Below are 25063 nucleotides of genomic sequence, written 5' to 3' on the forward strand. Positions count from 1 at the left end.
TCGTCGAGACATCGTTAAAAACCTCTATAGGTCAGCTGAACGTTGAAGTCACATATTTATACTCATTTATCATGCTTTTTAGCGCTCGAACGGCGACAGAAAATAAAAATTCACTCGATAAAAATTCTCTGAATGAGGCAAATATAAATAAAAATGTAAAATATAAATAAATAAAAAAATGAATCTCTAAATATAAATAAAATAAAAATGAATCTCTGCAAATACATCTATACTTTTCGTTGTGTGTTTCATAAACAGAGAGCAATAAGCTAGCAAAGGAAAACAGTTTATGATCTAATTCAGTCTAAAGAAGGTATTCGAAAGGAAGAGTGTTAGTGAACGACAACCATTTCGTCTTTTACAAAGTGAAAAACCCAGAGTGTGACGCGTACTCATTTTTAAAGGAAATTTTGATCTTCAAGATTAAACACAATAATCTCCTGAATGAAATGTGAAATTTATCGTTTGAAGGGATGTCTGAAACTTCGAACGACTCAAAATCATCAGTCCACACATCTTTAAAAAAAATGGGACCAGTGCACGGCACGAACTTATGGGACGACCTAATATTTCCTTTGCTACCTCGATCAGTGACTGTTGCGAACATCTCGTCTTCGAGACACGTCAAACTTTTTTCATTTAAAAGCCATCCACATTTCTGAGTTTCGAGCGACAAGCCTACCACACTCGGATTCGTAACTTTCATATACACTCGTTGCATTAGGTGCGCAATATAATCCTGGAAATAAACACGCGATGCACGAACATAATTTTATCCATAAATTTTCATGTCGAGATCAGGTAAACGATATTTTTTTTACGATTTCTCTCGGGCTTTTTCCTTTTTTTCCCCGTCAGCTGATGGTTAATTATTTATTGTCAAGAATTGCGATCGGCGGATTTGTCGCAAGTGTCAACGTTTTAAACAACATTTTCGTTGATGAAGATAATGTTTCTGTCTGTTTTGAAGATTGAGCAGATTTATTCTGGAGTCGTAAAATCTCTTCGTAATGTGCATTTGTTCCTGACAGACTTAAGCAACTTTTTTTAATGCAGAGATTATAATTTAGTTGTTTGAACACATCAAAATTGAATGGTACCATTATCAATATTAATTATTTCAAAAGGACACACCTATGCTCGGACATTATTCTGATGCTTTTACTGTTTTGTGTTTCACGTTGCCATTTCTCCACAAAATGCATAAAATTTTATAAAATGTAAAATTATATAGAATATAATTTTAAAGCTGCATATTATAATTCCGTGTAACAACTTGCATAAAATCAATTCAATTTTCCTTACGTAAAACATAAAACTGGTGGTCGTCACATATACGGGGATGTTTTCTAACACGACAATTTGAAATTCTTCGTAGATTGTTGATTGTATGAGAAAACGTTTAGCGAACAGAAGATGCATGATATTAAGAAGATCACATTTGATTACATAAATTGTATATACAGCTTATTTTTCTTTTCGATGGAATATCAAAACCTATGAAAATTGTTAGATCATGTGACGTTTGAAACGGATCGTTTACAAAGTATCAGTGCAACAATTCAGTCTGAGGATGAATAAAGGATTGTAACAACTTTTTCTGTTAAATCTGAGATATAACGTTGTAAATATGTGTGACAACTATCTATTTCAATAAACGTACAATTTTGTATCTCACCATTAGAATTTAGGTAGTACGTAATTAGTATTGGTACGTAATATTTTCAACTCACTGAAATTATTCAAGAAAAACAGAAACTATTTGAATCATATTTGTTGCAATTAATGAAGATAATTCTTATTTTGCATAAAGATTCGTAGTTTATTCACCACTGTCACTGAACATTTTAAGATAATATGTAACCTATATTTTAAATGTTATACGATATAATATTCTCTTGCACAAATGCTAGTACTTCATACAAACTCATAACATATGCGAATATAATTTATAATTTACGAGGTATGTATTTCAATGCGACATGTTAGAAGATTCGTGTTGCACATGTCGTCTGTGTCAAACGTGTTAATCAATGTACACTAGCGAGCAAATAATACATCCTCCGTATTAAAATTGTACAATAATTACACCGTTCGGTGTAAAAGTTGCTGCTTAGCACGTCTCGTCAGGTAACAACGTGTGAGTTTTTGAAAACGTCCGCTTGTGGGTACTGGACTAGGATCGGAATAGAAATGACGCAGGGGACCAACCGTACAAAAGCAGGTGGGTCCATAATTCCGCTTGCACCTGATGCTCCCTGCTTCCGTCTCGTGGCACACCAACCGTAAATTTACGATTCTGTCTGACCGAGGCGTGACCGACTGCTCGAAACGTCCTTTGGCGAATAGTATAGGCTGCCTTGACCAATTAAAAATAATTGTTGTTAGTATTCTTTATCTTTGACTCCAGCGACGAGGTTCTGTAAACACAATACGAATTTTACCCAAAGAACGGTAATATTCTTTTGCTTTTTCACATGTATGCGTGTGCGTGTGTGCGCGCGCGCGCGTGTATGTGTGTGTGTGCAATGACAACAATATTGAGTATAGCGCGTCACGCAAGAGTGCTGATACATGAAGGATAAATTAATTCATTGTTTTTATGTTGAATATTCACATAGAGCGAGGATAAAGTTGTTGATTTGTATTTAGGCGGGACTATTAAAAAATTAACGAAATCAGAGTGATCGAAGTTCGCGCTATCTATCAACGACGTTATGTATGTGTAATATATTTGTTTTTATATATGCTTAAGGCTGCAATAACTGTTTATCTGTGCAGCGTAAAATGGCATGCAACTGCCACTTCAAGTGTAATTACTGCGTACAGGTTTTAATTAGTTAAGTGGACGATCGTTGTGACATATAGAAATCATTCCCACTAGTTCAAAATTGCATTGTTTTAAGTGACCTGGAGGACCATTAATTAATTTACGTATTGTTTGATTTATTATAAATATTAGCTTGCAATATTCAATAATTTACGAGTCTTTCGCAGGCAATGTATGCAAAGAAATATTAATATATGAAACAACAACCATCTTTCCATAATACATATAGTTGCTAAAATATTTCGACATGTTCGATAAGGAATAACTTTTTTAAAATTCGACCAAATTACTTGAATGTTTTTGAGACGTTGGAGCGCTACTTTGTTAAATGTGAAAGTTGAAAAAAATAACTTTTTTTCATCCGAGTATGTAACGAGAAATTAAACAATGCTTTTTGCAGATGTCGGTAACCAATATGCATGCTGAAAATTTCGTCGAAGTCGGTTGTGTTTGCTGTTAGCTACGAATAATTAAAGATATTGAAAATCGAAATTTTTTTTACGACTTTCGACCAATAACTGAGAGGACAAAATTCGAATAAACACGAACGATTTCGCGGTCTTCTCGTGACTTTCTTGGAACGAGCTCATTGAGTAAACATTCGGCAGGCAGTTTGCCATGAGGGCATCGATAAAATAACGTAACGGGTGAGGTAAAATTATTTAATCGCGCGTCATTCAAGGCCTCCCAGGCACGGAAAGTGCTCCAAGGGCCGCGTGTTTCGTGTAATCGCGATCGCGCTCGCCGGAAATGTTTCGAATTTCGTGCCTCGGCTTGCTTCTGGAATTATTAATCACCCTTTGCCGTGTATTACGGCATCGTGGCTCTATTGTTCGACCGACGGAACCACCGGCTAAAAAGAAAACAAGAAAAGGATAACGCTGGCTGAACCTGGAAGCGGAGCCTGAATGAACGCGGCCGTACTTCCGGTTTATTCGCCTCTGCCTCCACCTCTCCCTTCTCCCATCCCCTTTTTCTTTCTCCCTTCTTCTCTCCCTTCCTCCCTTTTTCTCTCTTTCGCTCTCACTCTCGCCTCTTTTCTAGTAAAACTACTTTTACGCCTACTTCCGAGAACCGGCCAAGCAGGATTTAATACGATTAACAGATGATAATTGAACTTGGGAAATTGCTGTTGAACTAGTTTTTCGATACGATAGATGTTCACTAGGTCATGAAAAAAAGAAAATTAATCAGTTTCTCGTATATGATCTGGTTATAACACTTGCGTATGTTAACAAGAAGTGTATGGCACAATTGCAAAAAATATGACTCTATGTATCAATTGAGTTTCTCAATTGGAATCAATTGTTTCTCAATTCTCAATCAAAAGTTTCTAGAATTTTTACTTACAAAATAGTCTTCATCGACTGTAACACACTTTTGTGACAGCATTGTTTCCAATCTTCAAAACATTCGCGAAACGACGCATTTTTTGAGATTGTGCTCGTTCAACAATTTCTCTCTCTTGCACGTTAAACATTTCCGTTTGAAAAAGTGTACGAATATTTACGTGGCAGACTGTAGATTGTTACCATTGACAGTATGATACGAAACAACTAATGGCAGGGACGTAAATTGGTGTCGAAGAGAAAGGGGAAGGACGAAATTGCACCTTTCTGAGGAAGTTTTTGAAGTACAAAAGAGGAATGGAAATTGTCGAAAAATTTCGTGGCTACCTACAACGAAAAAACAAGCTTCGAAGACCGGGTTTCATGAGACCGGTTAAAGAGTGCTTCAAGCGTGACAGGGATAATTCCGAGTTTCCAGATTTCGTGGACGTGAGACGGAGCGAAGGCACAAAGATCTCGTGTATAATCAGAGCGGGCCGAGCCGTAGGTTGCAGCCTCGGTTATAAAAGAATCCGACAGAAAAGAACATCTTTTTGTCCAACCATTTATCTTTCTCTAATCGTGCGTCAGAATCTAACCGGATCTCTGGTAAGTGACACCTGAAGCTTTCCAGGAGCAGAGGGATCTACATTCGGCAGCAAAGTGGTTGGCATTCATTAATTCGTCCATCTTGGCCTCTAGTATGAGACAATTACTTCATTCGTCTTATCGTAATGTGTAAAAGTAATCAAAATGGGTCTTGCTGACGGAATATTTTTCAGGACTCAAAGAGTTAAAGATGCTCTGTACGTAACACTTATAACTAACTGTAACCATATACAGTCTCATAACGTAATAACTTATTAATTAGATTAAATTTCGAAGAGTATCTACGGCTTCCATTTATATTGAAGAATGCGTCAATGAATTAGTTGCAGCTTATTAAAATTATTAAAGGAATCATGACATTTTCGTTTGGCTCGTGTTCTTTGCGATTTACGGAAACAATTTTTATTTTGCATACAAATTTACAGTCCACTTATTGAATACAACGTATCTTCTCACAAAACATGAAAATAGATATTGCATGGAATTTTAATATTTTCTTCGCTTCAAATCAAAATTCGTAGGCGCCACACATGTTGATGGAAAACATTAATGGCGAATGTGCTAATTAATGTTTACTATCTTTGGATTAAAATTTCTTCGAATTACTTCATTTATTTCACTTTAATGACACGATCGTTGGAATTTTCGTAATCGGAAGGAAATGGTATCGCTTAATGACATGAGCACCATAAAACGTAGCATTAGCTAATAATATTAATACCATGGTAAATGAAATTAGCTAATTACATTAAGGTGATAGTTGATGGTACAAGACGCGACATTTCGTTTATTATCAAGAGTGAAAATATACTGTACTGAGTAATGAAGTTTAGTCATTACGATCAAACTATAAATTGCAATTAATTGCAAGCATTTTTCTGTATTAAGTAAACTAGTAATTTAACTATAGTGAATGCAGATTTACTTAACTACACAGAAAATGGTCCAAATAATGTAAGGCTTTATGGGACAAATATCAGTTACATCCGAAATTCTCTAAAAAGTACATATGCAAAACACTGTATGTATAAAATGTAAAGTAAATAAGGTGAAGATCTGTGTATAATTTTACTCGCTATTATAGTAACTGTACTTACTTTGTCCTTGATAATTTTACAACATAATCATAAAATTTGCGCTTATCGCGGATTTAGATTCATTGTAAATTGCAATGCTTAAATATTGATGACAGAACTGCAGCATTTTATTTCGCTTTAAAGCAAATGAAAATCATTCAAATGCACCATTCTGTAATGGATATTTTCATCACGCGTATAACTCGATATTATATTACAAGGGGTCAAAAAGAAAATAATTGTAATAGCAACAATATTTCGCTGGCAATCTATAGATAGCATAGAGTTCCGCCTCTTTAATCAAGCGCAGAAATCTAGATGATTTCGCATTTCTTCCAGTCACACTGTCATACCTCGTAATTGAGTAAATCGATTCGCGTCCTAAGGCACAAATAAATTGCTACGGAACCTTCCTCTATCTTCCCACTTTCCTGTCTCCCGTTCTCTTCCTTCCCTCACTCGCCCCCTGATCATTTTTCTCTATCTCCCTCGTTCTCTATTCCTCACGCTCGCTATTTCTTACTTTCTCTATTTCTCTCTCTTCCTCTATTTCGTTTTCTCCCTTTTTCTATTTCTCTTTCTCTTTCTCTTTCTCTTTCTCTTTCTCTTTCTCTTTCTCTTTCTCTTTCTCTTTCTCTTTCTCTTTCTCTTTCTCTTTCTCTTTCTCTTTCTCTTTCTCTTTCTCTTTCTCTTTCTCTTTCTTTATCCTATCCTTTTTCCTTTCACTCTATATTTCTCTTTCTCTGCTTCTCTCTGTCTCCCTCTGCCTCGGTGTCTCTGTCTTTCTCTATCTTTCCCTTCCTCTCTAGTATTATCATTTGCGTGTAGTACACACGAAACTCTTGGTACGCGCGCGCGCACCACAATTCCAGCGGCATACAAAATGATTGATGGACTTTTTCGTTGGCGGTTTCTCGGTAAAGGCGTATCGATTCGCCACTCATCCTTATGTATTTATTCTCGTGCGTTCACGCATGCAAGCCGAGCAGAATTTACATAAAACTCGCCAATGTTTGTGTGTCCCCTGGCATCGTGCGCCGCGCAGCGCCATGCGCCGCAAGTGTTCGCCATGGTGTCGAAGAAAAACGTTCTCGTAATTGAACTGGGAACCACTTACGGAAAGGTAACTATTATAAACCGAGCACTTTCTGTAGAGCACTTAAGAGCTACAAAGAAGATGATACGCTACGTTTATTACTGCGAAATATTCTAGTCCCGCTACCGAGACAGCTTCGGTAATTCTCCTTCCGGCATGATGGCTCGAAGTCTCATATTCCCCCTCGTGCTGTGTCGAACGTTTTCGGGAATGTGAAAGAAGTTTTCCAATGCCTTCTTTATAACCCTGGATCCTTGTCTGGGCGCGCAAGCATTGTAGGATCGTTCGCGTATACTTCTAAACGAAACATTTACAACCTCCTGCGAAAGGAGATTGAAAAAATGTTTTGGGGGAAACATCGTTGTTATTTTAAGTGCTGCTACGTTGTCCGTAAAGACGGACGGTTGTCTATCTGAACTAATATTTTAAGGTAGATATTCTAATTTGATGGTGACTAATTTGGATTTTCTCTCTCTCTCTCTCTCTCTCTCCCTCTCTCTCTCTCTTGACTGGTTTTGAATTAATTATTTAGCGAGATCAATGGTTTCTATATCAAATAGTACAGCGTAACTGTTTAAGTAACATTAATCGCAATAAAAATCGAGCAAACAATGAAGGTAATAGAATTCTCGCATCAAGTAATTTCCGTAGTTGCTTGACATAACCCATCCTACGCGCATACAATCCGCAGTCCACAGAGTTGCGGATTCGATACATTTTCATCAAAAAGTGATTAAATGATAATGGAGACAAAAAACGGTAAAAATATCGTTTACATCACATTCAATTTCCGAAAGCTACTAACAGAAGAAGAATTCATTATCACTCGATTCCTGTTTCCAACCATCGATGCGGGAAATTTCAATTTTGCATAAAGATCCGCAGCAACGTATCCATAAAAGTGTATGGGAAGTTGGCCGATCGGTACGCACGCGCCTTTTAAATTTGCGAGCAAGATCTGGAAGAAGGTGTTGTGCTCGCAGAAAACGCAAATTTCATGGGCGGGGTGCTCGTAAGCTCGTAAGCTCGTACGCAAGCCGTGCGGCCGATAAATGAACGAGCGAAAGCAGCCCGAAGCTCGTCACGTTTCCAGGAACATTTCGTCACGATCGATACGACCTGCCATTACTGCTGGTAGATAGGCTCTACTACCGCGTTCCACCTTCTCTGTTGGTAGCACGCCACTGCCAGTCGAACCTCTCGCTCGTTCAACAAGCCGTAATAGGGGTTGTACCGCGGTGTAACGCCGCGGCACACGTTCAAATCACAAGGAGAACGATTTTCGCCCTCGTTTCCGGCCGGCCAGTTCCCCGTCTATCGCTACAAAAGACCCCCCGCCGGATTTATACTTTATAATTTACCATTTTTACACCGGCTCGTGATCGGAGATTCACGCTGATCGCACCAACCCCCTCGACATTGGTAATAAGTGTATTATCGACGCCGCTAAGCCCGTTCCGAACATCTCTTCCCCTTTGACTCGATGTTTTCATGCGGTGGAACTATGACGGTGTTGCGAATAGCATTACGGCTCTATGGGAACACTGCCGTAATTTCAAACATTTGGATTTGCGAATTAAATGCAGTGCAAGATCTATGTACAGTGGCTCACAAAAGTGTTTGTACACCTTTTAAAACGCAATAAATTTTTCAAAACTGAACTAAATGACTTGATTTTTTTTAGATGATAGAGGGACAGCTTTTTCTCAATTTTGCTATCACTTGAAATGGAAAGAAAAAATTAAAAACCCTTGTTTTTTTAACTTTTCTATCTGGGACTATAACGAAAATTTAAAAAATGCCTCTCGTCGATAACTCTCGGTAAATTATATGCGTGCTGAAAATTTGATCGAAATCGGTTAACCCAGTGTCGAGCTACAGGCGTTGAAGGATTTTAAAAACTTTTTGCGATCTTTAATTTGTTGTAATCCGTAACAACGTGAATCGATATTACCGAGATCTACGAAAGACATTTTTTAAATTTTCGTTATAGGCTCAGATAAAAAAGTTAAAAACGAGAGATTTTTATCTTTTTGTCATTCCAAGTAATAGCAAAATTAAAAAGAAAGCATTTCAGTCATCGTCTAGTAGACTAGTAGACTAGATCCTCTATCATCTAAAAAAAATCAAGTCATTTAGTTCAGTTTTAAAATAGTTGTTGCGTTTTATAAGGTGTACGAACTCTTTTGTGGTCCATTGTATATGTCAGAAGAAAATCAATGGAAACGAATTTTATGGACTCGATAAAATAATGCGATTTAATCGAAAACCAATATTAAATTCTTACGCATAGTCGTAGATTTATGTTACGCTGAATTTGGTAAAATTTTATTCGGACGCCAAACAAGAGATTAAGACTAACGAATAAAATTTTATTCGACACTGTCGAATATAAATTTATCCGAATAAGGATTCGGTCGAACAAAATTTCATTCGAACAAAATTTCATTCGAACAAGAATTTCTTCGTACAGGAATTCATACCAAAAATAATCGATTTGAACAAATATGTTTTTTTCACATAGAGTTTGTTTTCATCGATTTGTTTCTTCCATACTTCTTTTTTTCAAATGTTGTATCGAAAAGTTTGTTACTTTCGAGTAGATCAATCATTGTACAGCATAATCCAATAATTTTTCTACGGTTGCGGAGAATGGTATCGGCAATTTTGTAATTCTCTATTTAGTTGAAATTGAACGGATCCTGATTGCACACACACACATTTGTATAAATATACTTTTATAAAATTACGTACAAATAAAAACAGTCAACAATTATTCTCATTCAGAATTATTCTCATTTAGATATCTAAAATTTTGGATTATTTTTAATTTAATTCCTTTTCACTAAGTTTTAGTAAATATTTAATTCGAATTCCCGAATCCCCGAATTCCACGTTGTCAGCGGTTGATGGATAGATAGAAGGAAAAGTAAAAGTTTGCGACGAAGAAATTATTGATGCACAGTTGATTCGCATAGTAACGTCCCACTTACAAGAACCACGTTGTATGTAGATTCTGTCTTGTTAATTTCTTGGTAGAACAGTAAAGATATAGCCACTCATTAATGATACGAATAGAGGGCAACAGTTGGTATCTACAAAACTAGATCGATGTGAATCAATAGACCTATAGCAACATGTATGAAGATACAGTAGGATTATTCTTATGGTTTGAGCGGTAACATTCTTTCAGAGATATGACGCGATGTCACTAGACCAAATGCTAATATATGTAGAACCTGACCTTTACTTATCTTATATCGTACACTCTTCAATGTACAGTTATTACACAAAATGTCAATGTGTCAATATTTCTTTGCTACAAGATTTTCGTTTCTTTCACATTATTCAATAATGGTAAATTTATTACAATACACAAATCATTTAATTTTTCTATTATTGGTTGTTTTTGCGTATTTTTGTACTTTTTATTGCATACGTATGTAGGACAGTAAAAGTCACGATGTCGTCTATTTGCCGAGAATGACGCAGACATGGGATAAGTATAACTGTACCAAGTATAGTCGTCGCTGTTCTCGTGACAGTAACATTTAATTATTTAAAAGTTTAGTGCAAAAACATAGTGTTCCGTTGCTATGGTCGAAACTTTCTATCAACGTGTAGGGTTATTGAACTTATCTTTTTTCAGTCGAATGTTCTGTAAAAAATTTATCACACGTTTATATAACATTTATTATGAAGTGTGACACTCGTATTCAAAGGCCTTTCCCGTTAATTTTTGAATGGTAACAATTACAGATTACCCTGAAATCACCAACAATTATTTCATCGACAATGTTTTCATCGACACGATTTCAAGGATACCGTATTTCGCCGACATTATTTATATACCGACACGTTAAAATCACCGACAAATGTTATCATCGACACTTAGAGCTTTTGGCTGTATCAAGCATACGTTTGAACGTTGTATCGTACACACATATTGTTAGCGCTGTGTATTACATATTATTTACGGTAAAAGAAGTGGACAAATGGAGAATGAAGTGCAACTGTCGTAAGTAGCACTGCACATTCAGATTCTTTTTTAATAACTCTTACGAAAATTTTCCGAACGAAAATGTACGAAAATTCCAAGTATTCAACATTTCGTCGGACAAATTAAGTTTGCCAATATTTTTTGGTTGCGGTTGAATCATCTCTGATAATCTTGCACGATCCCTTGTAATAATTTGAGGACGTGCTGATTATGTTTTGTAGGATCATGAGAACGAATAATGTGTTTTCCATTTATAAATACTGTACTTGCTCTTCCTCTGCACTCACAACTGTTTTCACCTTTGTCACTTTCTTCATACACCGAGCAGAGCAGATTGTCTCTATTCCTGCATTTTTTATACACGAAATGTCCATAATAACATTTGCGGTGAAACGAGAGAGTCGATGTAAACATTTGTCTGTGATTTCAACGCGTCAGTATATAAACAATGCGGTGTCGCTGGAATCGTGTCGATGAAAACATTGTCGGCGAAATAATTGTTGGTGATTTCAATGTAACCCCACAATTACTACGTTGCGAACCGCGCATATCAATTTCGCAAATGCGTAAAACACAGATGCCAGATTAAAAATTATGGAAAATGAAAAAGACTGTTATCTGTAATTTTAAGATACTACCAGCTTCTTGTGAATCGAGTTCAATCCTTAAGTTAAAATTTTTGTATTTTGTCTCACTGTATATTCTCGTTCACGACAATATTTGATAGACTCAGACAAAAATCTCTGAAGAATGGACTTTTTGAGGAATGAATTTTTTTTGCTTGAATCAAATTGACACAAAGCTTTTTTAACATAAAACCTTTTCGTTGCACGTTCTTTTAAGGATTTATTCTTTCATTCCGTTTAAAGTAAAAAATAACAAAATAATTAAGTATTTAAAATGCTGCTATTTCACAAGGATCGATACTATTTTTATTTTCAAATAACAGCACTGAAAATTAATTTCAAGTCAAATTTATCCAGGTCTGGTACAGACCGCAATGATTCTGGCCATATTGAAGCATAATGTTGCAATTTTGAATAATATATTAGGAACGGTGATTGAGATCGGCAAAGATTCTTTGGAGGCGGTTAGACGCCGGCTCCGATTTTCGTTCGCCGTAACCCCTTCGGTGCAAACGCCACCGCCTAAACGAAGTCTCGTGCAAACCGACTCCTGTACATACGTATACGAGCAAACTATTGATCCGTGAGTAGTCGTCACGCGATTCCCTCGTACAACGCCACTCAAGCCTTTCTTGTGCCTTTTTCCTACCACCCCTTTGCTCGCGCTATCCTCAGCGCGCCCCATTGGAAACCTCCTCGTTTTGTGTTCAACCGAATGATCGGACTTGCTACGCTGGTTGCCTTTATTGACAGTCAATCCCTGCTACTCGGTGCCCTTCTCTTGTCATCGTCAAATTACGAAAGTTTCTTAAACGGGGAGACCGGTTCTCCAACTTCAAAAATCAATCTCATCGAATGCAAAATATTCCTGAAGTTTCCAGCAGATGCGTACGTAGTTACATGTTGAAACTGTTACCACTTTGTAAAAAGATGTTGTACAACGTTAAACTTGGACTCACGTACATTACTTATAGTACATACATACATTTTTTGTATCATGTTTTTGCAGGATATAACAGGACAAAGACTCGTGATGCATCGAGTTTGTTTCATGACTATCAGAGACTTCAAAATTGAAGCTTTCCTTTTTCAATGAGCTCATGAAAATCAGTGTAGGATCTTTTTTTGTGCACGATGAAGAATCCGTTTTGAATCAAAGTTTAAGGAATGCCTGTAAAAAAAGAAGCTTCAATCTTCAATCTTATGATCGATTCCAAATACAGAATACTCCAACGTCTCAACACCAAATCGTAGCGAGAACCTATCTTCAATTTCCAATGCAGGCTCAAATGAAAAGATGATGAAAAATGAAGTTTACGATTTTTTCAAAATTTCTTTAATATGGTATCCAGTAAACTAGTCTTCCTAGCTTCCCCAAGAAGATGAAGTCATTTGGTCTAATTTCTACGCTTTAGTTTAGAAGAGTTTCAAATTTCTAATATTATAAACGATTGTCACACTGTTGATATATTATGATATGCACTATGTATTAGATTGGTTACGAAATACCGATACTTATTACCATAAGTACATATACAGGGTCCCATAATTATGTTAACACCCGGAAACAGACGATTCCTGAAGTCATTTGAAGTAATATTTTCCTTAGAGAAAATGCAATCCGCGGCTTTGTTTACGAGTTATTAACAAAAAACACTAACCAATCAGAGGCGAGCTCAGCTGGCGCTAGGCGACCGAGCTAATCAGCAGAACTAGGCTTCGATCGTTCATTGGCTCGGCCGCCTTGCGCCAGTTGAGCTCGCCTCTCATTGGTCGGTGTTTTCCGTTAATAACTCGTAAACGAAGCCGCGGATTGCATTTTCACTAAGGAAAAAGTTACTTCAAATGACCTCAGGAATCACTCCTTTCCGGGTGTTATCATAATTATGGGACACCCTGTATACAATATTTTGGGAGAAAACAAACAGAAAGATCTTTATTTATTACAGCCCATTGATTATACACAGCTAAATAAAATTATGATTGAGCCCTAAGCCTAAAAGACTGGTTCTACACTTTTTCATTTGAACTTGACATTCAAGCACACATTCTAAATAAAAATAACAAAATATCTTAATGAATTTAGTCTTAGAGTTTTACAAAGACAAACACACATGGTATTCCCTTTCACAAAAGAAACGCACACGTATGTATATTCAAAAATACGTTTGATTATTACCACCTTTTCGATTGTAGTAGTCTCCTAGAAGAAAAAGAATATTAATATTTATTGTGTGCCTACATTTATTGAAATGCTTAGGTATTGCTGACAAGAGAACAAAATTTTACTAGGCATGAAAGTGAAAGGAACAACACTCATATTTAACAGATTACTACCGAAAATCGTCATCATAAGTCAGACTCGTCAAAGTATAGCAAGGGAGTCACACAGGTTGCCGTTTCAAACCTATAATAGTTTTTACCCTGTTTGAGCCGCATCTGCTCCATTATGCGGCATTTATGGAGTTTTCTGCAAGATCACAACAGTCATTCTCCATCATCATTTTCGTTGCCGAATCACTCCTGGTTACGAGCGGAAACTGCTGCTGATCGAAAATAACCCCCGGGCCGTTCTATCCAATTAAGCTTCTCAAACAGGAAGTATTGCGAGGTGTGGACAGGGTGCAATATCGGGCCGGCAATATAACCTCACCCTTTTATTTCATTTCGCTGGGCGCCGTCGTTGCTGGAGGCCTCACCTCTTTCGCCAGGGGGCCATCGCGGCGACGCGTCGCGTTGCGTCGGCGAGGTTAGGGGAGCAACGCCGGCAGAAAAAACTAGAGGTTCTGACGGTTTCACCGATTTGCCCAACGCCATCATCACCTACCACCTCCCCTTAGTTCACCCCGTTTGCCCCCCGCTTTATCACCTGCCATCGGCTATCTCGAGCTCTATACCCACCTACGGGAGCGCCTCGGTTAGGTCTTATCGATAATGGTCCTATTTTTGGAATCTCCGCCCATTCTTCGCGTGACCTACCTCTTCAGCACCTACCATCGTCCTTCCCCTCCCGCGTCAAGTCTAAAGTCAGAAACTACCGCGAACGTGGTCATCGAGAAGGAGAGACTGTTAGAACATTAGAAATCTCCTCGGAGCTTCGCTACGTCCACTGTTCGCGCAACTTTCGAATTGAATCATTTTCTTTCTTGTTTCTTATCTTGTCGGCTGGCTATTCAGGTATCTCAGGATAACGTCGAAGATCGTGGTATGCCTCGTGTCCCTTTCGCTGAGAGGGCTGCGAAAGTTCCCCGGATTAGCTTCCTACGAGGAGGTTTCATTCTTTTCGTCACGCAGACCGTTGGAGTACTATTGCGACGATACAATGTCGGATTTTACAGAAATACGTACCGAACAGCAATATTGACACGTTCGCTGCTACGGTATGTTTAAATAGCAATAGTTATGATTTGTTATTAACCCTAGAAAGATAACCATATGACAACGTACGTAAAAGATAACCATACGCTTCAGAGGCGCATGCTTTTCTAAGGCGTCAATTTTATACTAACAATGGATATTTATTTAAGTTAATCTAGTCATTTTAAAGGTTTGGCATTATTGTAAAAATAAAATGCATTTATATTATATTTTTTTATATTTTAAGTAATTGTAAACTTAAATCACTAGACCTCTATGAAAAATTAACAAAAATCAACAGTCTTCGCAGGCGCCTCTGCGACGTAGGTTATCTTTCTCGGGTTAAACGCAACGTATCGTCTTTTAAAATATTGTTGCGATTTTCTGTAATACTGCGGAGGCTTCTGGTCCTCCTCCCGGATGAATACATTCGTTTATTAATTCCTTCGACTCGAAGCCATTTTAGCTTTAGATCCAAAATAGTTTTTTCAACCTAGAGTATGTCCAATTTATTGCCAGGGAATATTATGCATATGAAATTGAATCTTGCGACTTGTGTAACAGTTTTTTAAACGTAAACAAATCTGATAGTGTTAAAATTATTTTGGAATGCGATGTAACGACTTTCAGTGGAAGCCCAGAGTCACTTCTCGAGTGTAAAGAGTTACGTAGAACTGGTTTCAGTGGTCAGTTATTTAATTTAAAGTGACCTCTACGAAATTGTTACGTACGTGGTTTCTCCTCGCAGCTACTTGAATTGTACAAATATGTACCGAAGATATGTATCATATAAAGGAATTCCATGGAATAAAACGTGTAGAAGAGACTCGAGATGCAAGGAATAAAGATTGTAGAAGATTTCATTTTTGTTCACTATATTTTCGGTAAATAAAATTACTGAATTAACAAAAATCAATAAACAAGCATGCAGATATTTATTTTATAAAACTCTGCTATGAAAACACGCGGCTTATAAGAAGTATAAAAAAGAGAAAGTTTTGCCCAGGTATTGGATCTGGCTAAGATCTTTCGATTCCTCAAACGCGGCGAACTTAAATCGGAGTCCTCTTGATCGCGGGGCTGTTCGGTATCGCGAGCAAGGAGGAAAGAAGTTCAAGTTAGCCTTACCTCGGAAGACCGTTCGTGGTGGTTGGTCGGTTGGCGTGACTCGGTTCGCGGATCGATAAGCAACCGTAGGGCCCTCCGTTAACCAGCCTCGGGTCACGAGAATATCATTAAGCGTGCCGGTGCTTTTCCGACCGAACAAACGGATCCGGGCTGCTCGACTTTTATCGGCAGCGCGGTCCCCCGTGATGACAATAAAAAATGAGGGAACAGGAGCCGTCGGCTTTTTAGACGCTCGCCACGTAATTTCTTCGACCGCCGAGCAGCTTCGAGGACCGGCCGCGTACCCTCGGTGAAGGTTTACCAATGCGAGAACCGCTACGAACCCCTTGCCTAATCGTGCGAGCACCTCGATTGATGAGTGGCGCAAATCCAAACTTACGAGAAATGAGTTTCTTACAGAAGCACTAGTAAGTAGGAGGAGGTGTCGTGAAACGGATACTTTGTTTCGATTACGATTAAAAAAATAATAAAAGACATTCTACTTTGTGTGGATATTCTACAGGGTGGTCACTGAAAGACTGAAGGATTTGAAAAAGTCATAGCTCATTCATCTTTTATTTTCTTTTTTTTGTAAGTTATAGAGCATCCCTTGGAGATTAACGCTTTGCACTCGGATATCGCCGATACGGCGACACTACACATTCATTATTACTTGTTTTTCATACTGCAAGGTAATCGTGTAAAATACATAAATAAGAAATATTAATTTCTATAAAATTTCGCAGCAGTATAATTATTTTTATTTCAATTCAATTTTGCACAGCAAAGTCACTATTTTCGCAAAGTTTGCTCCGTAGTTGCTGGTAGATATATATGTACAATATATCAGAAAAATCTTCCGAGTTCTAAGGGTTAAAATGGACACGTATGATGCCCAGCAACGAGTTAAATTCATTGAGTCTTTCTGATTGTGTGAAAAATCAACCATTGAAACTCTGAGAAAATACCGGCAACGTTTTAAAGTCAACTCACGTTTCATCACCAGCTGCGGTGCGTTTCATGGACGTAGAGTCATTAGAAAAAGGAACAAGAAATTTCATTTTAAATGAAAAAATCGCGCAGCACACTTGAAGTCGATCGACATAAACAGCTGATGCGAACAATGGTTGATGGATCGCGACCGAACTCGCGGTCGCAACTGACAAGGAACAGTTTTACCAATTGATGCCAACATTTCACGGATTCATTTGTACAGGTCGAAAGCATAGATAACAAGGATTGCAGAAATGTAAATGAATAGTGCGATTCAGCACTGGTTTGCCCGTGAGAAGTGAACAAAGATCGAGAAAACAATGATTGGGCCGCGCCATTGTTTACTTCGCGAGCCCCGTTCAACAGCGTGCAAAACAAACAATTTTTGCACGTTGCAGCTATTGCAAAATGTTTTCATTCCCTTCGATCGACAAAATTATCATAAGTATAATGCATAACTGTTTTTCTCTATCATTCTCATATTTTATTTTCCCCTTTCCTTGCTGAAAAATAATGTTCATTAATTGGAATTTCATATCTAATATTATTAATGGATCTGCAATTAAACGCTTGCTGTTTTTTTGCTACGGAGGACTAATTTTGTTCGTTTTCACAAATTATTAGTAATGCCGCGACGTGTTACGTACACGTCAGATGTTTCCTCGATCCTTGATTGCTTCTCCCGGGCAAACCAGTGTTCGGATCGCACTTTTAATTTATGTTTCTGTAATCCTTGTCACCAATGCTTTCGGCCTGTATAAATGAATCCGTGAAATTTTGGCATCGATTGGCGATTGTTTTTTGTGAAGTACGGTGGTGCCTAGTTAAATACAAAACATTGTTTCGATACATGCACGACCGGGACTTTAGAATGATAAATTCCGAGTACAGTAATGTCTCTCTAATTGACGCTCGGATTGTCCACAAAAATGGACAATTTTGGAAGAGGAGATACGATTATTCGAGCCTCGCTATTCGTTTTTATAGTTACGAATTGTCAACAACTATAAGAACGAGCTGCAAACGAGCTGCTCCTCTTCCAAAATTGTCCATTTTTGTGAACAATCTGAGCGCCAGTTAGGGAGACATTACTGTACTTGATTTGCATAATGTAGATCATAAAGCAAGAGGTTAAACGAAACATACAAGTTCGAACAGAATTCTGAGCTGCGTGGCCTTTTCCGCCTTTCCTAATTGCGTTTACTTTAATTCTGTTCCGTAGTGACCGATACGCGATAAGAAGTCATCTTCGAGAGATCGCAAACGGACCGTCTAGCACGTGAATGCACGTAACTGTATTATTCTTAACACTTAACGGACGGACCCACGTAAATTTACGTTTTCCATTCTGACTTCCTAAGACAGGCCAGAAAAAACAACCCGCCCGTTAAGTGTTAAGTATTATTCTTACAGCTCGTGTTTTACGATCTCTCCGCGCGTAATACTGGTTTGCATGTCCACGAAGAAACAGTTTAGTGCCGAGCGGGGCGTAATCGGCCGGCAGAAGTGTACGGGACGCGTCGACTATGGAAACAGTTTTCAGCCACAGTCTGTTATTAGGTCCGCCTATATTACATCGAGTCACTTTTCTATCAGCACTTTCTTTCGTGTCGCATGATGACTCGCGTGCACGAACGCGTCGCCACGTCGGTCATTTTGAAAGGCCGTTCGCTTTCTCGCAACCCTGGAATACGTCGAATGCTGCTCGAGTATAATGTCCTTCCTCGGAACACAATCGCCTAGCGGATTTACGGAGTTTCGTAGTAACCGGTACCTACATATTACTTCGATTAGACTACGTTTATCGGCAGTGGTCTTGCAAGTACGCTTACAACCACCGTCATTCATGAAACCATCCGATACTCTATTTCCACATGGATTCTCCTCGTTTACCTCGCACTCATTCAGTCGTTTTTGGTTTCCCGGTTTTCAGATTGATCAAGTACACAAAGATTTATTTATCGTTTTTGTAAAAGTAAGAAGACTTCTATTTTATAGAATAATAATTAATATTTACTTAATGAATGATAACGTCTAATCACGTGAGATTAGTTTGAAAGATACCACAGTATTAAAGGCAATTTATGAAAATTAACGTAAAAAAGCAAATATTCCGCCAGTCTCAAGTTTTTAAAAAAGAATTCATATATTCGGCAGAAGTTATATAATATTCGAAATCACTAGTTTTTTGATACTAATATTTGACGACAGAAAAATTATAAGATATGACAGTTCGAATTTCTTTTCCTTGGGGATTTCTATTTTTTCGACTTTCCAGTCTACATTCCAATAGATTTTGTCTGAGTTCAGTTGTTAAAAAGTTATGCGTGTCCGAAGTTAATGAATTTACAGCGTTTTTGACAGCGCGTCATATTGATGCGTACTTAGTGTCAGCCAGCTTATGTCCATGCCAGCTTCTTACTATAATATCTCGAAAATATGGCGCGCTGAGCTGTCAAAAACGCTGGAAATTCGACAATTTTAAACGCGCATAACTTAACAAATGAATTCAGGGCTTAATTTAATTACATTTCTAGATTCGGGACTTCGTTTTTTGAACTTTTCTTGACAAAATCCATTGGAATGTAGATTGGAAAGTCAAAAAAAAAAAAAATAGAAATCCCAAGGAAATGTTTAACCAGTTGATGTTATAATGACCGAGCCACGCAATCGCCGAACAATAAACCCCACAAAGAGCAAGGACTTAATCGAACAAAAAATAGAGCAGTTTATGGTAAAGTATGTAGATTCTGTCCGGAAATTTAGTTCGAGTTAAGCTTCTAAAAGTGCCTCTTAACATTTAACGTGTGTATGCCTCGAGTACGTAGACTACGATTCGTACGATCCGCCGCTTATACCCTAGCAAAATTGATTGGTGGCTCACAGAATGGTCACCACGTATCCGTGATGCATGTGCATGCGTGCAGCCACGGGACGTGTTTACGCGTCTTGTCACGCGTACACATGTATACGGTGTCGCGAAGCTTTAAGGAAAAATTACGAGTAGCCGTATCTGTCAAATCATCTCCAATAAGATGTGTTAATATGCGATCATTAAATCAACATCCGTAAAATCTGCAATAATTATTATGACTATGACTAGACTTCAGATCTCCATGCACAGAATGAAAAACGTCTGTATCAACTGCAAGAAACTGTAGCTGAATCGTTTATTTTTTCTTTAACGCTTTGTTAAGATCTACAAGATGTAAGGGAGTCTCAAAGCCAATTGTTATAACTGTCTTTACTACTCTTACGTTTGATATTATATTTGATATCTTGTTTCGCCAGTCTTTTACGGATACTGGTGTAGCAGCGAGCATGTTCACAATTTTAGTAATCTGATATTAATATATTGGTGGTCTTATATCTTAACCTGTATGCTGGGGTGAAGAGTGACCCCGACATTGTATTTCTATTTGATTTTATAGTAAAAGTTTAGTTTTCCATGTTTTTATTATTTTATACATCAGCCAACAATAAAATACAATGGATCGTTCATCTCTAGAATTAGATTAACAGATTTTATTTGAGATCAAGAGTTTGATCATCGAGAGACTTTTTATTGGGGCGTTTAAGAGTTAAATCTTTTTAATTTATCTGCTGCTTTACATTGTGCTTCTTCATTTTTGTCATAAATGCAAAAAATCCGCAATCTATTTACGACAGATCTTTAATTTTTGAAATCTTTTATATTATCCATCAAAGAGTGTTTTGTAATTGACGATAGTCAAAAATGTACCAAGTAATAATTTTCAATTGTTTTATCTCTACGTGAGACAATTACCTCGAACTTGGATATTTTTCAGATCGTTTTCTGTTACAGAATGGAATGGGAGACTAAGAAATGTCGAAAGAGACAGAATGTCGTAAGAATTTTTTACAGAAAGTTATAAGATTTCAGAAATTCTTAATTGTTCGGTTATAATTCAGTGATCAATTCATTTTGCTATACGGAGTATTTCTATGTACACCGGAGACACCCTGTATATGCGTTTATGCCACGAATATTACGTGGTACGTGCGTAGTCATGAATGACTGCATAGCATATGGCGTCCACGAGCATCCCCATGCCGCGAGCATTCTAGTATTCATATTTTATCTTTCTGACTACTATTAGCTGACCAACAAAGTTCGTGTCGCTTTAATCGAAAAGATAAATGATTGTTTATTATCTTGTATATGTATTTGTTTATTATCTTCAATACTATTACTTTCTCGTAACGACGTAACAATTTCTCTGTTCAATTTTTGTTCCTACCATCAACACAGCTTTTTCACTCGTAAGTGGTTCGTCAATTTCGTAAATAGTTAAATGAGGTAATTGTCAAATAAATTATTCTTACTTTCAGTCCCCTGTTAAGTACTAGACTTAAGGCCAAAAGTTTATAGTTTAAAACTATATATATATAGTTTAAAATTTAAAAGTTTAATATCGATTCCCGCATTATAATTGCCTAATGTCTCGTTGGCCATTCAATAGCTTTCTTTTTCTCCTGTTGTGCGATTGTTTACTTATTCGTTCCGGGAAAGAATCATCCGATTTCAAAAATTTATATTTTAAAAAATTACACACAGAAAATTATTATTCAAACACAAATATAACGGGAAAATGTGTGAGTTTTTGTTTACAAGTGTTCAATATGACTTCCTTTCGTTACACGTATGATATCATTGCGATATGAAAGTTCTTACCAAACACGGTGTAATGTATCTCTGGTAATTGTTTGTACAGCATCAGAAATGCGTTTTTTCAGTTCATTTACACTTGTAGGTAAAGGTGGTACAAAGACAAGATCCTTCACAAATCCCCAAAGGAAGAAGTCGCATGGGGTTAGGTCGGGTGATCTCGGAGGCCAACTGTGTAGAACCATATTATCGGATGAACTGCGACCAATCCAACGGTTTGGTACATGAGAAAAAAATAATAAAAAGTAAAACTCGCACATTTTCCCGTTATATTCGTGTTTGAATTATAATTTTCTGTGTGTAATTTTTTAAAATATACATTTTTGAAATCGGATGATTCTTTCCGGGGAACCCTGTATTAATCACTTTATTACGAACTGAAACATCCTCGATGGTACTGCATATCAGTTTCGGTACTTACGAACAGAATATCGTCAATAAAATAGTAGGTACTGGTTCTAAATCTGCGGTGAAAAATACTATGGAAATTAGAGTGAAATAGGGAAACCGAATGAATTACCGGCAAATATGCCTGTATTGTGTTGTATAACGTCATATCGAAATATACCGATATAATACCAGTACTTGACATTTCGGTGTAGTTCCTGGTCTAAACGCTTCAAACCATCAGTTTACCCCAGAACCGTGTTTTCACGGGCCACGCGAACGATTTAAACGGCAGAACATCAAGTCATGCAATTTAATGCGCGAACTCCTTGGGCTCGTCCAACGTACTCCGACGGGACAATGAGACTAGAATGAAAAACCGGGAAGGAAGTCCAGAGGATAAGGAAGGAGCACTCCTAATTGCCGCGCGTTCGACCAACGCCACCGTGCACGCGCGGATAGTCCAGATACAGGGGGAGAGAACGCAGAGGGCACAGAAACAGCTGGCGCATAATGACCGTTTCGCCCCCGATGATGCCTTCCAGTTTCCGCCGTGTTGTTATGAGTGGTATTAAGAACGTCTGCGGCTTGGATAATTCCGTTGCGGTCCCGCGTAATTCTCGCGGCCTCGCCACTATTCTTTATACGCCACGGGTTATCACGATGCCAAAGAGTGAGCATTAATCTGCCGGAGATTTTACGACGTGTGACGCCCACCTGCTACAGCGGACACATTCGACAGACAGCCGATAGCGGCGGACACTGCAATACGTTTACTTCTCCCCCGGATACTCGGACATCTGATATCCGACGTCAAAAAGTTCGTGAAGTAGCCTCGAATTGATGTGAGATACCTTCATCGAGGTCATCCAGTAATTGTCAGAACTTCTGTTACAGTTATAATTTTGTAAGTTTATTATGAATTATATGGATACACTGAACGCGTGGATTATTGATAATTTTTGTCATTTGAAGTAGTCTTAGATTGGTGTTAGATACTCTTATCGAGGTCATCCGTTAGTTATCGTATTTTTTGTTACTGTTGTGGTATCATAGATTAGTTTCAGATAATATGGATTTACCCGGTTTTGATGATTTACGTTATTAATAGAAATCGTTCAGAACAAAAGCAGTCATTTTATTAATATTTATTAAGTCGTTGCATTAATAGTTACTTGGCCGGTCACTACAGGAAACAATTGTTTTTAAAAATATGGGCTTTTTTTCAAGAAATGATCTTGTCCCTTTTATTGCTGTTTTGAAATCTGGAGACTTAACTTTGTATACCAATAAATTACCAATCTCGTAATTCAATAATTGGATAGAAAACACAAAAGAATTAGTTATATTGGTGATACGGTTCTATTAACGGAATACAATTTTGAAACTGGTCATCCGTTCTTATTCCCTAGAATCTTTCAATCGTAATATTTCTAAACTGTTCTACAGGGTGTCTCAGATTTTTTCGGCCAAACGTTAGCAGCATATTCTACGAGCGAAAATAAGAAAAGAATGTCATATAAACATAGGCTCAAGAATGCTTCATTAAAGAATTGTAAATACGAAATGACAACGGACCGATCGGCAATATTTATCTATATATGTATATTAGATTCAATTAGAAGTGACGCCCATTTTTGAAAATACAGCATCGACATCTATGAAAAATTGAATCAATTAATAAACATAGCTTGGATATGTATGTATACAGATAAGAGAAATACCACTAACATATTTCTATATAGAACGAAAGTCAGTACGTTCAAATTCGTATTTTCTTATCATTTTTTAATAAAGCATTTTTGAGCCTATGTTTATATGACATTTTTTTTCTTATTTTCGCTCGTAGAATATGCTGATATCGTTTGGCCGAAAAAAAAACTGGAACACTGTGTATAGTGTAGATTATGAAGTTATACGTACAATATATGGCACTATGATTGATTAATATGTAGTTATAGAAAACTTTAAAATAAAGGGAAAAAATACTTTGGACTACCAATAGTTGAAGTGTAAAACATAAATTGGTAAAGTATTATCCTGGTACCTCAGATAGAAATTAAACCCTTGCACTCAAATGGTGATTCTATGGTATAAGCGAGGTTAATAAAATTTATTACACCGTAATTTAAAATAATTCTTATACAAGTAAAGCTGTTTGTATTTAATAATCTGCTGGAACGTCGCGGTGGCGCGAGTAAGTGTTTATTTTTACAGCCAAAGTAAGGAGAAAAATCGTAAAGAATAAGGATAGTGCAGATCAGAAGAAATGTCTTGGTTCTGCAGTTAAAATATCTCCAAGTGTGAAAGGTTAAACTTACGTACAGTTGCCCCCATTAATATTCGGACATCATTAAAAACACAATAACTTTTTTAAAACTAGACTAAACGATTTGAATTTTTTTTAGTATACTAGACGATGACAAAACTACTTTGTTACAATTTTGCTATTACTTGAGATAGCAAAAGAAAATAAAAAGCTCTCGTTCCTTAACTCTTTTATCCGAGTTTATAATGTTTTAAAAACTGCAGGTTTTTTTGTCACCCGATCTCGATGAAATTTTCAACACGCATATAAGTAATAATACCGAGATCTACAAAAACGTATTTTTTAAATTTTCGATATAGGCTCTGATGAAAACGTTAAAAATTGAAAGGTTTTTATTTTCTTTTGTCACTTCGTGCAATAGAAAAATTTAAAAAAAGCATTCCAGTCATGGTCTAGTAGACTGGTCCCTCTATCATCTAAAAAAGAAAGATTCAAGTCGTTTAGTCTAGTTCTAAAAAAAGTTATTGCGTTTTAAAAGGTGTCCGAATATTAATGGGAGACACTGTAGATATTCGGGATTCTTTCGCGAAGTCGTAACAGGAAGCTCGTATCGCCACGAAACGGTGTCCATCCGCATTGCGGTCCCCGAAAAAAATAGGTCCGAGAGAGAAGTAAAGAAACGGATGAATTCAAAT

The 25063-nt window shown here is 37.3% G+C and overlaps 2 protein-coding genes across 2 annotated transcripts in view; one reads left to right on the forward strand and one right to left on the reverse strand.

Annotated features, from left to right (window-relative positions):
- The window catches only part of LOC143259744 (protein GVQW3-like), a 32249-nt gene extending 29852 nt beyond the window's left edge, over positions 1–2397 (reverse strand). Inside the window, exon 1 of the mRNA XM_076523155.1 lies at positions 2212–2397. The gene's annotated coding sequence lies outside the window, so the exon portion shown is untranslated. The remainder of the gene's footprint in view (positions 1–2211) is intronic.
- The window catches only part of LOC143259746 (uncharacterized), a 106651-nt gene that overhangs the window by 37900 nt on the left and 43688 nt on the right, over positions 1–25063 (forward strand). The gene's annotated exons all lie outside the window — the stretch shown is intronic.

The sequence above is a fragment of the Megalopta genalis genome, chromosome 6, assembly GCF_051020955.1.
Source record: "Megalopta genalis isolate 19385.01 chromosome 6, iyMegGena1_principal, whole genome shotgun sequence".
Classification (NCBI taxonomy): domain Eukaryota; kingdom Metazoa; phylum Arthropoda; class Insecta; order Hymenoptera; family Halictidae; genus Megalopta; species Megalopta genalis.